This window comes from Myotis lucifugus, unplaced genomic scaffold (genome assembly GCF_000147115.1).
Source record: "Myotis lucifugus unplaced genomic scaffold, Myoluc2.0 scaffold_26, whole genome shotgun sequence".
NCBI classification, from domain to species: Eukaryota; Metazoa; Chordata; class Mammalia; order Chiroptera; family Vespertilionidae; genus Myotis; species Myotis lucifugus.
The window spans coordinates 361,259-377,154 of NW_005871074.1; the positions used below are offsets into that span (position 1 = coordinate 361,259).

The 15,896-nt window shown below is 41.4% G+C and overlaps 1 protein-coding gene across 1 annotated transcript in view; it reads left to right on the top strand.

Moving 5' to 3' along the window:
* Positions 1 to 15,896, top strand: part of DLC1 (DLC1 Rho GTPase activating protein) — a 362,233-nt gene that overhangs the window by 226,766 nt on the left and 119,571 nt on the right.

Genomic DNA, 15,896 nt, shown 5'->3' on the forward strand with positions numbered 1-15,896 from the left:
GGGACCGGGGCTGGCTTCCCTCTGCCCAAGCTTTGTCCAGAAGGATGTCCAGAAAGACGTCCGGTCTAATTAGCGTATTACCCTTTTATTATTATAGATGACCAAGACAACCCAGGTCCCTGCTTTCCTGCAGCTTCAGTGTCGAATGGTTTGCCTTTTGCTTCATAACTAAGGAGTCTAGTGAGCAGAGGAATGGTCTCAAATGACTGCAAAACTACAGCAAAACATCTACATGTTACTTGCCACATTTGCCATAAACAATAGTCCACAAAAAATAGTTGCAAACCAGAATGGTGCTTTGAGCAGCTCCGGGTAGTACTACGGGCTGGTTACAATGTTAATAAATTAATGCATAGTTTGGCTTGAAAAATATTCTAACATTGTGAGCCTTAAGTCTGTGATAATCCGTCTTGAAGGTAAAACACCTCTATTTTCTGTACTTGTTTGAGCATTCTTCTAACATTATCTTCAAAGCCAGGCATTTGCACGGCATTGGGGCAGCCAGCCATAGTGCTTATGAGAAGCAGCATTGTGTGGCAATTAAGAACAGGGATCTTGGAGACAGACTGATGGGGTTTGAATCGCATTCTGCCTCTTACAATGTGGATTAACTATGGATAGATTACGTAACCTCTCTGTGCCTTCGTGTCTTCATCTGTGAAATGGGTATGCTAGTAACACTTGCACCACATGAGGTTGTGTGGGGATTCAATGGAACGTTCCAAGTGCTATATTAATATATTTGCATACAGCGTGTCACTCTTTGAAAGGTATTATATTGTCTAGAGTCGGATCCTGCCGGACAAAGTATTGGCAGCCCTAGCTTTGCAATTGTAATCCTGACCTACTAACAACTGTGCCAAATTGCATCAGCAGAGAGCAATGTCTGGCGATGCCTGCAGTCCTGCCTGCTAATGGAACAACTGGAACTGACTTTGACTTGGCACCCAACCCCGTCATGAATCCGTGCTGTCATTTCAGCAGCATTGTGCCTCTTGTCCCTGTTGTCAGTGCTTGTGCGCTAAATACTCATAAAAGGCAGCCTGCTTCCTTCTGGGCAGTAAGTGAAATGCCTTGCCACGTGGTCAGGGACACGGATATCTGGATGGTATGCTTGTTAACAGAGGAGTCTGTGTCTGCCTGCATTAGAGAGAGACACTCAGTCTGGGTTTTGTACGTTAGCGTTTTGCAATCCAGGGTCACTTCTAGGTGGGGCCCTGTACTGACAACAAAGCAGGTATGAACAGTATTTATGATCTCAGTGATGCGATGCATGGGCCCAATGCACGGCTTTATTTACTCAACAAATATTATAAATATGTCTCAGGCACTGTGCTGAACCCGGACACACTACCTCCAGATAGTAGGAATTCAGATAAATGTGATAAAGCCGTGAGGAGGCAGTGGTATGCAAGCAAGTGGTGGAAGATGGAATGCGGCCGAGTGAAAAGTTATTGGATGTACTTTTGTGGTGTCTTTATTATGAACCTTTCGGAGACTGGACTGATGTGACTGCCATCTGTATACTCTTCAGTCAACAAGGTTTCAGAGTGCTCGCTATTTTCAAATGCTTTCTGAGTATCAGATTCTTCTATGTCAGACGAGACTCACACACATGAGTGACTCACACACATGCTGCCATGTGACCCAGTCTACCCAATAAAAGGAAGGACACTGGCCTTAGCCGGTTTGGCTCAGTGGATAGAGCCTTGGCCTGTGGACTGAAGGGTCCCGGGCTCGATTCCAGTCAAGGGCATATGTAGGCTTGATCCCCGGCCCTGGTCGGGGCATGTGCGAGAGGCAACCAATCAATGTTTCTCTAGCTCTGTTCCTCCTCTCTTCCATTCTGTCTAAAAGTCAATGGGAAAATACCCTCAGGTGAAGTTTAAAACAAAAAAACAAAAAAAAAGGCTGAAACCGGTTTGCCTCAGTGGATAGAGCATCGGCCTGTGGACTGGAGGGTCCCAGGTTCGATTCCGGTCAAGGGCATGTACTTGGGTTGTGGGCACATCCCCAGTGGGGGGTGTGCAGGAGGCAGCTGATCGATGTTTCTCTCTCATCGATGTTTTTAGCTCTCTATCTCTCTCCCTTCCTCTCTGTAGAAAATCAATAAAATATATTTTTTTTAAAAAAAGGAAGGACACTGTATGTGTTGGAGCATTAATAACTGCACTCTACACTAAAGGTGTCACTAGTACTATCTAAATTCTTTTTAGTCAGATTTTTTTTTCTAAATAGTTACCTAGCATTCTATAAAGAAAAAGGTCTAGGATATTTAAAAGATATGCTTTCAGACTTCTAGAAACAAAATTATTTTTTCTCCAAATGAAAACTATTCCATAAATGAAAACATATCTTTAACCCCAATTCCTTCCTTTAATTTGTCATCTTTGTAAATGGCCTCTAAAAATCTCAGTTCTAGGTGAAAGCATTACCGGCTTCCTTAGGCCAGCCCACTGCCTTTCCTCCTAATTGGGCTTTCTCAGGACCACCGTCCCTGGTCCAAGATTTAAACAGATCCATAGCCTGTTCAAAGTGTCGTTTTAAGCATTTGAAGATGTTTCCCATCCATCTGAATAATTTCTGATGCTGGAGGCTGGGCAGGATCCTCACTTTGATTTCTTCAGGGGAAAAAGACAAGTCCCTGAGACAGTGATTTGGGCGTTCATTTAGGAGGGTAGCTTATTGAGGAAGCGATGCCCTTGAGCACGATGGAAGAATGGAGGGGAGAGAGCGGTAAGTGAGGGGCACCAAACACGCCTAATGAGCGGATTGCTGCCGTGGGGGTGTGTTGTGGTTGCCATTGCAGCAAAACCACCCCAAACCCGTGATGTAAAACAGCCCCTTATGATGCTCATGTTGTGTGTGGGTCAGGAGGCAGGGGGCACAGGGCCCTCCGCGGGGACGTTTCCAAGGCTGGGTAGCTCCACAGCTGGAGCGGGAGCTACCTAAGGCTTCTTCACTCGTGTCTGGAGGTTGATGCTGGCTGTCAGCTGCCACCTCCGCTGAGGCCCAACAGAGCATCTACACACGGCCTCTTCCTAAGGCCTGGGCTTCCTCCCAGCGCGGCAACCTCAAGGCAGTCAGACGTCCTACTGGGGCTCCCAAAACACATGTCCCAGGGCGCAAGGGGAAGCAGCACCTCCTCTCTGCCCTAACTTGAGAAGTCACACAGCCACATTCTGTTGGTTACAAGGAAGTGACAATCCTGCCCTCATTCAGGGGGAGAGAAATAGAGTTTAGCTCTCAATGGAGATGCGGCAAACGAATCTCCGTCGTTTTTCATAAAAGCAAACAAAAAACTTGTCTCAGTGTAGACCGAGTTCTTCCTTCTTGACTAGAAACATTAAAGGTGTGGGAGGGGTTATGAATTAACAGATAGTCACAAAATATACAGGGAATGAGAAACAGGTATGCACAGGTATCATACAATCACAGAGGAGAGGCACGTAGCTTGGTCATAAGGTTCAGAGGAGGTGGATTACAGTTAATCAGGTGATGAGCGGTAGGGAGGGGATTTCAAGTAGAAGGAATAAAAGCATCGCTTGGTATGTGCAGTTTGGTAAAGTGGACCAGAGAGTGGCAGGTGAAAGTGGAAACGGAAGGTGACGAAAAGTCTTGAATGTTATATTAACAGGCAAGGACCTTATTTTTAGGCAATGGAGAGTCTTGAAGAGCCATTGTAAGCATACAGAGGAAGGGTTATGAGAGCCTGAACAAAGGAAGGATAGCTGAGCTAAAAGGTAGGAAATAGATTTGAGAAATCTTTTTAAAATAAATTACGTAATACCTGTGGATTCATTGGGAATGGGAAATGTCGGAAAAAGAGAATTCTAGGTTTACTACCAGGTTCCTACCCTGGACCCTGGATGCTTGGAGGAATGGTGGTTCCCTCAGGTGAGGAATTTTGGAAGAGAAACAATTTAGGAAGGAAATAGTGAGCATGAGGTGGCTGTGGCCATCCAGGTGTGTGTGGCCAGAAGACAGGTTCATATCAGAATCTAAATGTGGGAGAGAAGGTAGAGTAGAAAAATAGCAATTTGGGAGTCATCAGCAAGTAGGAAAAGAATGAGAAAGTCCAAGAAAAATACATGAAAAGACAAGAGCAGCTTTTTTTGGCCCCAATAATGCAGATGTTACAAATAACTTGAAGTACTTTATACCTGATCACCTTAATTTTCTTGATGATGAAGATAAAGTTATCTGTTCAGAAACAGTGGAGCCCAAATACTGAGAACAGTTTTTTATTGATTTCAGAGAGGAAGGGAGAGGGAAAGAGAGATATAAACATCACTAATGAGAGAGAATCATTGATTGGCTGTCTCCTGCACGCCCCCTACTGGGTATCAAGCCCATAATCTGGGCATGTACCCTGACCAGGAATCGAACCCTGACCTCCTGGTTCATAGGTTGATGCTCAACCACTGAGCCATGCTATCTGGGCCTGAGAACAATTTTTAAAACACTAAACAAAGAGAAACAACATTCATAGCTCAGGAGAGGGAAAAGTTCGCTCTGAAGTACCATGAAAGTCTTTGTAATTGTTTCTGATGCCTTCTACTCTTCAAACCTTAAGTCCCATTCACTAAATAGGCAAAAGCATTGCTAAAAACACGTTAGGGAGTGACTGGATAAAGAAGGTGAAGGAAATAGCTAAAGAACATACTAGTATATGCATACCATGGACACAGAAAATAATTTGGTAAAGGAAGGATAGGTGGGGAAGGGTGAAGGTGGACAAAGGGTGGGGGGAGGGACGGGGACTCTTGCAATAATGTCAACACTAAAATTTTTTTCATTAAAAAATGTTAGGGTCATACTATTATCTGCAGCTGCACCTCATAGTTGATTTCAATTTCTTCTAATTCACACATACTGAGTCATCAGAAAGCAAGAAAATCATTAGCCATCTTCAAATTTAAGCCTTCCCAAATAGATACACCTTTAATGAAATGGAAGGGGAGTTGTTGGTTGTTGTTTTTTCTTTTCCCTTGGTGTTTAGTATTTATTATTCCAAAACGTCTCAACAATCTGTACTTGTGTGTTTCAACAAGGGTTTCCAACTGATGATAGATACCAGGCTTCATCTGTAAACCTTCATTACTATACTTGCATCTGAACCACAAGGAATTTAGAGTAGTGCTGCCCTAGGAAAGATGTCTTTCCAAGAGGAATTGGCAGAGGAACAGAATGTGTTTGAAGACCAAAAAGACAAGATGAACTAGGCTTTCTTCCACATGAGCACATATTGCCTTACTCAACAGATGCTGACGGTATAATTACTGTCATGTTGGGGTGCATAGTTGTTGTTGTTGTTAATGTGTAAAAAGGATCCCTTCTAGTTAAAAGACTTGAAAATCACTGGTGTAGATCATCCTGATCCATGGATAATCCCCATCTCCCTACAATGACTTCAATTGCCTTCCCCAAGAAAGGCTCTCGTCAGAGCTCCTAAGGGTGAACCAAATGGACAGATCTGAGCTTTCCCCCTCTTAATGAAGCATAGTAAATGACCAAAAGGCAGGCTGCTAAAAGAGAAATGAAAGGAGCCCAGGGTCTGGATATTCCAAACTGGCTAATTGGCCCCTGAAAGATAGTGAGTGGTATGCTAACGCCTCTTACTTCCTAACAACGCAGCAGGGTCTTCATGGAAGAATAGCTCACCAACTGGAGGGTCACGGCAAAAGGGAGAGCCTCAGCCAGGGCCCTTTGTCCCTGTTGAAAAAACTGAAAGCTTCTCTTCCAAGTGTTACATTGCCGTTTAGAGGGGGAGGAGAGCAGGAGGGGAGCAGCTTTCCTTACGTTTTCTCCGCTACGTTCATACATTCATCAAGACTCTTACCAAAGTATTAATTTTTGAGCTATCTTCCTTTTAGGGTCTACAGTTGAACCTGATCTAGATTATAAAAACATACCCAAAGGTATAATGAGCTTGAAAACCAGAAACCATGGAATAAGAAACGGGGGGGGGGGGGGGGAAGGGGGGGCGGATGTGCCTCAGATCAGGTTGGGAATTCTCGCAAAGGAAAACTCCTGTGCCTGTGAGATGTTGCCTCCCGCTTGTTCACACTGAAGGTGTTTACAATAGACATCTGCATATTAATTCCTTCCTAAGTGGCCTTTTCTTAACTGTTAATTGAAGGCACTTCTCACCTCTTTGGATAATTTTTTAAGCATCTGCTTTTATTTCAGTTGAGAAGTTCTACGTGTCCCTACAGGGAGAACGCAGATCTACAATTTGACCTTCCAAAGCCCCCATTATTGAAGAGTGGTATTTCTCCACCAGACGTTGAGTCCATGCGAGAATAACTTATATGTAGAAAAGCTCCCTCGCTGCCTCCCTCTCTCTCCTCATAGATTTATTTCCCTTTTCTCTCAACCCCGTCTTTGGCCTTTCTTGCCCTCTCTTTCTCAACCTTCTGAATCTGATTAGAAGAGAGCCAAAACTCCTCAAAACTATTCATAACTGAATACTTTGCATGCTGAACCACACCCACCTGCTGACAGTGTGACAGTGAGAAGCAGCCTAATAATCCGTGCTGGTAACTTGTATCTCCAGGAAAGGTTGAGATTTTACACATTTAGGGGTTTTCCCCAATTGAAGATATTTTCCAGTTAAATCTTATTCAAATTTGAAAATTTGAATAGAAATAGGTCATTAATACCTCAGCTAATCCAGGTTGCTTTAAATACACACACACACACACACACACACACACACACACACACACACACATATATATGTAAATTATTGCTTCCTTTCCCCCCACCAAAATAAAAAACATTTTAGGGAAGACTAGGTGAACTAGTCCACGTGACCATCACATGACACAAATGAAGGTTGTTTTTATGTTCCTTTGAACTGCCAGCCCTTTCTGCACCCTTGAATCCGGTTAAGCCCCTTCCTTCTTCTGCAGCTTCTGTGGCTTAGAGAACGCTATTATGGGAAAAGCAAGTCCAGTCTGGTGAGCTGTAGAGAGACATGCCCAGGTCTCCAGAGACACCCACTTGAAGTTAAACTCCCATCACAGGCTGACGTTCATTCCTTTTGGAAGTTTCCATAAAGAGCCAAGAGAAAAAGTCCCCCTAATCGTGTTCCCATGTGTCTACTGTGCATTTGAAGATTAAGATTATTTATGTTTAGAGAGCCCGGCCGCCACTTGGAGAGCTCTCCCCAGGCCGAGGGCTGAAGGGATGCACTCGTGTTTATCACTGGCACCAGAACAAGCATTACAGAAATGCGGTCCCTTGGCTCGCCTCCCAAACTCTGCTTTCTCTCCGACCGACTTCAAGCCCCTTGGTAAGTTGTTCTGTTGTGTGAGGAGAGTATTTCTCTCCGGGTTACAGCGCTGCCACGGTCAGTATTCCAACACCCTTCTTCTGGAAGGGTTCCCGCTTCTCAGACTGCCCCTCCATGGCTTCGCCTTTGAAGTCGGAGAGTGTGGCCCAGGCCTGAGATTACATATCAGGATCCTTTCCCTCTTGAAGTCTATGCGTGTGTGTGTGTGTGTGTGTGTGTGTGTGTGTGTGTGTGTTTTAATTGCTTCACTGGGTGCGTAGACTGTGGTGTAATGTTGGCTGGAACCCTGGATTCGGTCCCCAAACATTATATCGTGAGGAAGGCTCCCTGCAGCTACCAATCCAATTCGGATCCCTGAGGATCATTTGGCAATTTACGTGCTTGTGGTCCATTGGGGCGGATGGAATGACAGACCCTGCTTGCCTCTCCCATATAACCCAACTTCGACGCCTTGCTCGTTACCTGGGACTTTTCACTGTTCCACACCCATCTTTTAGCGATTCCCATCTTTGAGCTTTTGCCTATGCAGCACCCCAATCCTGGAGTAGTCACCCCAGTCTTCCCCAGTGAATTAGTGTTATTGCATATGACATTAAATGCTTAACCTAGGACGCCTCCCCAGCCATGCGCCTATAACAACCACCCTTGTTTCTTCACAATAAGCACTAGATATAACATTTTGTTAGTGGTTCTTTGTAGATGAGAGATAAGGAACTTATTATTCAAGGTGTATACACTCAACATCCTCCCACCCGCTCTCCTTTTTATATAAAACAGGAAAGGGGAAAACCAAGTGGTTGTGTCTTCCGAGCCAGACTTCCAGATCACACCACATGGCCTGGTTTTGTTCCGACTGCCCAATTAGACCACGTTCTGAAAGCAGGGACCTGTCTTCACTTCACTCACACGCTCCCACACGCTCAGCAGAGTGCAGTGCACACAGTAGGCTCGGCACAGGCTCACTCAGCTTCTGATTGTTAAGTGCACACCTTCCTGGAACTGCCCCTCCGAGAGCATGTACATCACCGGGGAGGAATGACTTTTATAAGATTCCAGGAAACAAGGCTGATGGCAGTTGCCAACTGCTGTAACCCAGGCCAGGGTTAGGCAGGATCTGCCCTGCTCAAGGGCTCCCGGCCAAGGAAGCTGAAGTCAGCCTGTCCTGGGAGCTCCAAAGCCTGGAGGGGGGCTGCTCCCCTGAGAATGGGCGGCCTTTTTCTGATTTGTTCAAAGGTGTTGATCCCTCGCTAAGCCACACACCTAGGGGGCAGTGTCTTCTGAGAGGGCACCTTTTTCTAATGGATCCGGTGGTTTTGTGTGGCTTAGCCAAGCTTCCGGTATAACAGAGGGTAAGGGAAAATGATCAAGTTCGTTTAGTAAGTTGCTAAACTTTAGTTTTATATTGTCACAGTCAATATATCGATATATTTTCAGGTTGCCTTTACAAAGATGAAATACATATGTCTACAATATAGAAATGTTAACATACACATATTTATATACACACACAAACATACAAGGTACTTGATTTGGGGTTAAAAAGAATAGAATAAATGCAAACCTAAATGTTGATGAATATAGAGCTACCCAGTAGTTATTAACTTATCCCAAAGAATGTTGGAGTAATGCTTTTACCTGTTCACTCATCTATTCTTTCAACATGTGTATTAGGTCTGTGCTATTTTAAAATAATCAATGACAACCCAGAAAGAGATGTGTGACTTTGTGTGCTCTACTATGAGGATACTACAAATACTTCTCCAGTGTGGTCAAAAAGGCCAAAAAAAGGAGTTGGGCAGGGAGCGGGGGTGGGGGGGAGGATGACGCAGTGAGCAACAGAAAATTTAATCCTCTCCTTGCACAATATACACACACACACCCCGGGAGCTTTGTACATGGTTTTGTCCCCTCTGCTGCTGGGCCTTCCAAGAGCAAGCAAAACAACTGATGGGATTTCAGGACTTCTGTACGAGAATAATCTTTATGAAATCATAAAAGATTAGAGTTGGAAGGGACCTTGAAACCATCTAAACCAGCGGTTCTCAACCTGTGGGTCGCGACCCCTTTGGTGTCGAACAAACCCTTTCACAGGGTCACCTAAGACCATCGGAAAACACATATATAATACATATTGTTTTGTTATTAATCACTTTTCTTTAATTATGTTCAATTTGTAACAATGAAAATACATCCTGCATATCAGATATTTACATTACGATTCATAACAGTAGCAAAATTGCAGTTATGAAGTAGCAACGAAAATAATTTTATGGTTGGGGGTCACCACAACATGAGGAACTGTATTTAAGGGTGGCGGCATTAGGAAGGTTGAGAACCACTGAAAACTCTGTAGTTTACAAAGGTCAAATTATTTTTAGGACCAACCATGTCTCCTCTTTCCTACTGGTTCCTAGAAGCCAGGAACATCTTTGTCTTTCCAGCACCTCGAAGATCCTCTGGGCAAAGTAGCAAACCCTTTGAGATAGAGATGATCTTGTAATGTTGATCTCAAGTTGTAATTATTTCAATAAACTCATAACAAAATATAGTAAGCATTGCCCTGCACAATATTTATTCAAAATATAGCGAATTTATTCTTTTGGATCCATATCCAAAGCAAATCAATAGGACTTACCTATGTCAGAGTTGTTTTAGGAATAGTGTCAGAGTTTAATAGTTTCTTTAAAGAACCCAAGAATCTACGGTGTAATGCACTCAGATGAATTACTATTTTTCTTTTGTTCATGGTAGACAGTTTTGTAGGTAATTTCCGATGGATATGAGTGAAGTAACTGTACGACAAGGTTGATAGCTTAATTGGTGGGCTAAGGATCTTAAATTTTAATTCTGTTTTTAATATCAGTTTACAAAGAGGAGCAGACAGAATCTTTTAATCACATCTTCCATTAGTTAAGGTACAATAACACTATTCATTGATGTCAGACAACCATCTTGAACTAAGATTAATAAAAAGAATTATACTAAAAAAATGTAATCCTTTAAATTTATAGAAAATCAAGAATCTGTAACCATAAGTATTGGAAGAGAGAATGAGACTTTAAAAGATTATACTCAGAGATATTTCTATACCTTGATCTTGCAACAATTTATGCTGCCAAAACACCACAATAGATTCTGCCTTCAGCATTCTTTTTATCCTTAAGTAAATTAATAATATCTTCTATTTTGCATGGTTTTAAATGTTTTGTGTTCACCGGATGTATTTTAGATTTACCATAAATAAATTATTCGGAATTTCAAAAATGGGTTCCATTTTAACTTCAGAAAATGGATAATATCTTAATTGCAGCTCTTTTAAAATTTCACTTTGCCTTTTACTGCTTCTTCCTGCTTCCTACTATTAGCGCTTTGTGTAATAAGTACCAAAGGCTCTAGTCTTCAAACATTCCTTCTGAAAACTACCAGCTATTTATAGTCCCTTCCCCTCAATTTTGCTTTAACGGATGCTTTTAAAGCTGTTAGAAATTAAAGGTCTCCGAGGCTGAATGTATGTGTGGCAATTTGTCCAAATTAACTTATTATTGTGACCTGGTGGGTGGGTGATGAGCCTTCTGGCTCCATTTGTTAGGAATATCCTTCAAGAGGATGATTTCTAACAGAAGATTTCATTATCTTTCATATCAAAAAAAAAACTAGGTAGCCTATGGATTCATTATTGTTAAATTTAAGTTTAGTGAAGGTCTGTCTTTCAGTATCTCATCTATTTCTACTTCACAAGAAAATTGACACAAATTAGCTCCAGAATAGCTATTTTTATACACAGATTTAGAATATCACACTGCACAAATGTCTTTCTGCAAAGATGAAAAATGATAAAAATTAGAGACATTGGGTATACAAATTTCCTTTTGGCCTTAAGACTTGAGGGGAATGCAATGTATTCTCTCCACATTTTCCTGATATATCTCAAATGAAAACAAGTACCACTTTAGACCCAGCTTTGACCTCATTTTGTAAATTTAGATAAGGCCACTGTTTTCCTTGACCCATTAAATGGCACTCCATTGTCAAAAAGACATTAGATACTTCATCTGTAAAATTGGAGTAATAATTAAACTATACCCATTCCTTTCACTGCCTCCCTTTCAGATTTTCATTTCAGGAAGGATATACTTACAAAATTGCAAGCAAACTTAAACTTACTTTCATTATTTAAATAACCGGATAAGACCTTATGTCAATAAAAATACCCAGAAGATAATGGCTGTTATACATAAGTTGACAGTTAATAAAATGTATTTTACACCTTTATTCAATTTAGTTTCATGCTCTAAACAAGTTGATTTTTCTTTAAGGAAATATCTGGCTGATAGCATGCAGCAAATGTTAAAAGTACGCAAATTACTCCTCTTTTATTGTAGTAGAGTTGCTAAATCTTATCTTTTAAAATTAATAGACCAGGGCAATTGGCACTTTGAAGACAAGCAGGTACATTGCGTATTGTCCTATCCGCATAGTACAGGTGACTCAGGTGCTTCCAGGTCAACGGTCCTCAGTAGCAGGAGCCTGCAGATCATGTCTCTACGCCTCAGGAATGTGGAGGAGCAGGACACCCCACTCACTGTTCCCTTGTGAAGGCCCAGCCCAGGTAGCTTGCCTCGCGGTCTCATGATCTCCTGACCTCCACCCAGAACCTTACACTTTACCCCCTGCCATGTGGGTTCAGACCAACTTTCAGAAGCTCCAAAATGTGTAAAGGCATCTTGCTGGAGGGCCAAGAGCATGGGCTTTGGCGTACATAAGAATTGGGTTCCAATTTTGTCTCAGTAGCTAATTGTGAATGGCCTGGGCCAAATATTTAACTTTTCTGAATCTCCATTTTGGTGTTCACCTCACAATTAGGCAGAGTATTATCTGATGTATAAAATGGTCATGACATTTAAATGAGACAACTTAGGTAAACTACTGACTGCAGTGGTGGGAACACAACCAACACTGGAAATGAGCTTCTCCTTTCCTTTCCTTTTCAGAAAGAAGTAGAATGAGAACAAAACCTAACAGACAAGGCTGGTCAAGGTTACAAGCCCCAGAATTTAGCCTTGACTATCCATACCATTGCTAAGGGTTTCAAAATAGTTTCTGGTTTGTCTTCATTTAAAATCACATTATTTACAAATAATTGTTTTGATTTTCTTTTTGAAGACAACTCTTTCTTCTCTTTGCCAGGACCCCATGCCAAACCAACCCAACAAAATCCAACTTTTCAGCATTCGTGTGCCTTTTGTGATTTAGTGTGGCTTCAAATTTTAATCTTTACACTCTCCAGCGTTCATTTGATAAATGTAACCTACATGCACCATTGTTTTATTTTAAGTGGAACTTAAGACAGATGTTTAGAAAAAGAATGAGCAAAGGTATTCTGCCACTTACCAGATCTTCTCCTGGCTACGCTCGTTTGCTCTAAGATGGTAGTGCTAAGAAACAGCTCACTTTATTTTTAACATTGTCCTCAGATTTCCATATATACAGGACTTTTCTTCATAAGATGAGGGTGTTCTCTTAAATTACATAAATAGCCAAAATATAAGTACTAATTAAGGCTGATTTGGGGATGCTAATTAGAATTAGAGTAGGATGCTTATGTAAGCAGGAAATAAGCTTGAAGAGACCTGTCCTGAATTACCCAGCTACTTACTATATGTTTTATTGGAACCAGCATTTAGCTTCCACTAATGGGTCAGGGACCAGTATCTAGTTAGAGTTACTTGCACGTCTTTATCAATTGTTTTTTTTTAATACAAATACATACGTTGTATTAAAAATAACTATAGCATGATCCAAGGTTGTAAACTGACTTGAATATACCCCATTATTTGTTTTCTTTAATCCTCACCCAAGGATATTTTTCCATTGATTTTTGGAGAGAGTGGAAGAGAGATGGAAAGACAGAGAGAAATATCGATGTGAGAGAAACACATCATTGGTTGCCTCCTGCACGCACTCTGACCAATGCCCAGACAGGGGAGGAGCTTGTAACCGAGGTACATGCCCTTGACTGAAATAGAAACCAGGACCCTTCGGTCTGCAGGCTGACGCTCTATCCACTGAGCCAAACTAGCTAGGGCTATACCCCGTTATTTTTAAAATAAGAAAGACAAAATCAAAAGAAAACATTTACTTGTTATAGCTTGTGAATGGTTGAGACTTCCAAGGCATTCAGTGGTATTTTATTAGCCTGAGAGACAATAAACCAATAGAATTCATCTCTCTGCAACCAAATCCTCATCAAGACTCTTACTCTAAGGATGTATGACAGATGAAGGTTTTATTTATTTAATACCAAACAGCTGGATGAAAATGAACAATTCAGGCGTATCCAAGTATAAAAACATTGCATTGACAAAATATCCAGATGACAGGTTAAATTATTCCCCTTTCATTCATGTGCTTAAATATTTTATTGAAACTGAAGCAGTGTGATAGAAGACGAGGTACATAGCTGATTGTGAGATAATAGGACCTATATTTAAATTTTCTATGAAGTAAATTCTTATCCTATGCAAATTCTCTTTTATGAATATACTCCATGATTCAAATAAAGTATTTTAAAAATAATATCCAGGTTTAAAATTTCTTTTTTTTTCAGAAAAAAATTAACTGTTAGGAAAACAGAAAATGTAGTAATAATGTGTTGAAATTTCTCTCAGATAAAAATATGAGTGTCTGAATGAGGATAACAATGACCCACCATTGTAAACAAATATAAGCCAGAGTTGTGAAATGTCTATTTAACAGTGGTCAAAAGTGTGAATAAGTACTATATTTTTAATACTTAATTTTATGTATTATGCCACTATTTCTTCCATAAATAGTGTTGCTCCTTGAGGAAAAGCAAACAAACAGACCAACAAGTGGAAAATTATTTCCTAGACATCAAAAAAAAGTTCCACCTATCACAGAAGGAGACAACATAAGAAGATAAATAGCTATTTCTAAAAACTCTGTCTAATGCAATATGATATTTCTGCAACTGCCAAGGCAACATTAATGTCACCTGAAATGAATGTGGGTAATGGCAGGCAACCTTTCAGCCACAGTTCTCTTCACACTCTGAGAGTTCAGTTGAGTCATCAGGTTGGAATGGCAAAGAATGACTCCGTACTTACTTTGTGTGTGTGACTGAGTAGAGGAAGAGAATCCTAAATTGTCCCCACACACCATCCCCACCCAACTTCAGCATTCATAGGTCCAAGGCTGTCTATATTCCCCCTCCCAGTAAGGCTACTTCCTCTCCTGATATTGATTTGTCACTGACCTCATCCTGTGTCTGCTGCAGACGCCAATGGCCAAGTGAAATGGGGCCACCTCTTCAACTGGAGAACAGCTGCCACCACCTTGACCAAAGAACTAAGAACCCAAGAAGGGCCATTGTGACAGTCTTAGAGTGAACAAAATTGAACACAGGGCGCTAAATTGGATGTGCCAGATGCGCAGGGATCCTTAGGTTATTTGTTTTCTGGAGACACCAACAGCTGGCTCCAGCAACCTATAAAAAACATCTACATAGGAAAATTATGGTTTAAAGTTTATACTTTCATAGAAATCTTTCAGGGTGAAGATCAAAACATGCCATTTGCAAATGATTAGAGGACAGGACATTTGAAACTACTTGAGCACAGTGATGTGCTCAGTAATGTATGCTGTGTAACCTTGGACAAGTCATATCTCAGTCCCTCATCTGTTTAATAAGAGGGTTGGACCATATAACTGCTGCCCTGTCTCTCTGCTCTAACAATCTTTGACTTTGTGTATGAGATTATGAAGAACCATGGACTAATAAAAGTAAAAGAATTTTCCAACTCTTTGCTTATCTGTGTTTTCTATAAGTTCAATATATTCCCTTTGTAAATTGGGAAATAATAACGGATCTGTATCTTTTTTTAAACTTAAAATATATAGAAATAGACAGTCTAGAGATCATCTCATTAAACAAAGAGTTAGGTTAAGTAATTCGCCCAAAATATACAGTAGTCACCTGGCCAGTGAAGCTCAGTGGTTGAGCATCGTCCCATGAACCAGGAGATCAGGGTTCAATTCCCAGTCAGGACACATGCCCGGGGTTGCAGGCTTGATCCCCAGGAGGGGACATGCAGGAGGCAGCCTATCAATGTTTCTCTCAACAATGTTTCTATCTCTCTCTCACCCTCTCCCTTTCTCTCTCTGAAATCAATAAAAACATATTTTTAAAAACACACAGTAGTCAATGGTGAATCTGGGATCCTGACCAAATTCCTTTGACTCCAAATTCCTTTGATTCCAAGGCTAGTGCTCTTTGGTGATACATGTGTGTTTGTGACACAGTGACCCACCATTCCCTTCTCCACACCACAGGCAAAGTGGCAAATACCTAAAACCCTTTGGCGTGGTATTGCTTCACAAAGTAACCCTAACAGTGCTGTCTCTCTGAGGACTGAGGCCACCTTTACTTAACTTCATTTAGGCAGCCTATCTCCCCTCAACTCCCAACTGTCAAGCCCTGAAAGAGAGTGACATTACCTCTCTAGATGCATTGCAACCTAAACTGGCTTTATGAATTCTCAGTATCATGAGACACACAGAACAATGATTTTAAATG